The sequence below is a fragment of the Microtus ochrogaster genome, unplaced genomic scaffold (genome assembly GCF_000317375.1).
Source record: "Microtus ochrogaster isolate Prairie Vole_2 unplaced genomic scaffold, MicOch1.0 UNK18, whole genome shotgun sequence".
Classification (NCBI taxonomy): Eukaryota; Metazoa; Chordata; class Mammalia; order Rodentia; family Cricetidae; genus Microtus; species Microtus ochrogaster.
The window spans coordinates 5,117,005-5,119,654 of NW_004949116.1; positions in this window are offsets into that span (position 1 = coordinate 5,117,005).

The following is a 2,650-nucleotide window of genomic DNA, read 5'->3' on the forward strand; positions in this document are numbered from 1 at the left end:
TTTGTTTTGAGACAGCATCTCTGTATGTATTCTTGGCTGTTCTGGAACTCACTCTGTAGAACAGGCTGGCCTCGAACTCACAGACATCCATCTGCCTCTGCCTCCTGGGTGCTGGGATTAAAGGCTTGCGCCACCACTGCCCAGTGGAGCTCTGGATTTCTAAAACGAGTTGGAGGTTGCTTCCTAAGGAAACATTAAAAAAAATTATTTTATTTTATGCATATGAGTGTTGCACGCGTGCGCACACACACACATATCACATCATGTGAGTGTCTGTTGCCTGGAAAAGCCAAAGAAGGCATAGGATCCTCTGAGACTGAAGTCACAGAAGACGATAAGATGCCATGTGGGGGCTGGGAGCTGAACCTGGGCCTTCTTAGAGAACAGCTAGTGCTTTTAACTGCGATGCCAACTCTCTAATCTCAGAGAGACGTTTAAAACAAAACAAAGCAAAAACATCATTTGTGTGTATGTGTGTGTGAATGTAGTGTATGTACACATGTGCAGTTGCACCCTCCTGTGTATGGAAAGTGGCCAGATGAGGTAGGGTAGTACCCCTACCCACTGACCTCTTCATCCAGCCCCAGAGAAGCATTTCAGTCGCCTTCCCTGGGTGAGTGTGGTGGTCTCAGCAAAGGGCAGCCTTTCCAGATCCCTCTCATGGCACCTATGTGGTGTGCCTGAAGGAGACTCCAGAATTGACTTAGATGAGAGCTGGTAACACAGGACCTGGACCCAGCAATCAGGGAAGGGGCACGGGGTGAGATTCAGGGCAAGGTGACTGCGAATGCTGCCACGTTGGTGACGAGGAGAGTGTTTGCCCACCGGCATTAAAATCCCATGAATCATTGACGAGAAACCAAACAGCACTGGATCTATATAACAATTTGAACTTGTACTGCTCCAAGTAAAATCAAATTAGAAATCTTTCCCCAATTAGGTTATGCAAACGCTGACACAGAGCTGAGCAGCACTTGGTGTTTGTGTGACAGCAACCCTACCTTACACCTCGCACAGCGGGGATATTCTCAAGCACACCCACCTCGACACCGGGTTGTGTCAACATTCTACGTCTAGATAATAAATATGAGACACAGCACACACTGCTTTTAATTGCATCGATAAACTGGGATTAACCCCCAAGTCAGGCTTCACTATTGCAATTAAATGTCCTCAAATAAATGGTTTCCTCAATAAACAAATGGAAGGGGCTGTGTTTGCCCTGAGTAATAGCAGGTGTAATATTTTACTGGCTAAAGCTAAGTATTAAGTGGAATCACTCACAGCACCTGATTTATTCCCTGAGATCGGAAAGTCATCTTTCATACGTCATGGGCTGCTTTGGTACTGTATAAACAGCTAATGATACCCTAAATCAGGCCCGCTCGACCTTGCCTTTCACCAGAGCTGCGGGCCTTGGAAATCAAGAGTCGGGAAGCTGACTGTCTTGGACACACAGTTGGCTGTTCTTTGTGGTTTGGTCTTTAGGTTCTAGGATTCAAAATTCTGGAATGTGTGCAGAGCTGAGGGCTTGGCACATAACCCAGGGGCTCTGTGTGGATCATTCGCTGATTGGCTTTCTGGTTTCTGTAGAGGCGTGTCCAACTTGCAGCCAAAGATACCTGTGAATGCTGCCTAACACAAAATTGTAAACATGTGTAAAATATCATGAGGTGAGTGAGGTAGGTGTTTGTGTGTATTTGGCAAGGGTCTCAAGGATAACCTTTGTGTATTGGAAGCCCCTTTGGCCATAGTGAGGCCCTACCTTTTATGACCTCTGAACTCTCTTGGTGAAATTTACAAAGAATTCTTTTTTTGTTTGTTTGTTTTTGTTTTGTTTTGCTTTGCTTTGCTTTGTTTTTGAGACAAGATTTTAGCTGGTTGTTGCCCAGGCTGGACTGCAACTCTTTAGTAGCTCAGGCTGGCCTTGAACTAGCAGCAGTCCTCCTGTTTTAGCCTCCCCAGTACTGGGACTTAGACCTGAGCTACCGTTTCACAAGGAATTTGTAAAGGTCAAATTAATCTCTTTTACAAGAACACCTTTCTTTGTCTCAGAGTTTGGACAGAGGACAGGCTTTGATGGTCCTGAGGTTCACAGCCTAAGCCCAGGACTGTATGTACCAGGGCCTGGGAAGTGAGAAAAGAGCTCACGTCCTTAGGGGCTAGGCTGAGAGCTCCTAATAATAGCACCTAATCTTCCACAGAGTAGAATGGAGCAGTATTCTTTTTAAAAAAGTCTAGTACATATGCACTTATTTGTTTACTTAGTGTGGGAGTGGGTAGGTAGGGTGCAGCCCATGCGTGGAGGTCAGAGGACAACTTGACAACTTCTAGGAATCAGTTATTTTCTTCCGTCATGTGCATCCCAGAGATTACAGCTCAACTGTTAGGCTCGGCAGCAGGCACCTGCTGAGCCATCTTTCCAGCTCAAGAATATCATTTTTGTTCCGTGCAGTCCAGAGGGTGCAGACCAGTGTTAACCGGTTCTCAGCCTTATTAGGTCTTTTTTTTTTTGGTCTGGCTTTTTTTTTAGTGAAAATCTATGAGAATTTGTGATTTTTGTACCGTTTGTGCTCATTATAAATCTATTGTAGAGCTCAGTGGTTTAGAGCGCTGGCTGCTCTTCCTGGGGACCCTGGTTTCATTCACA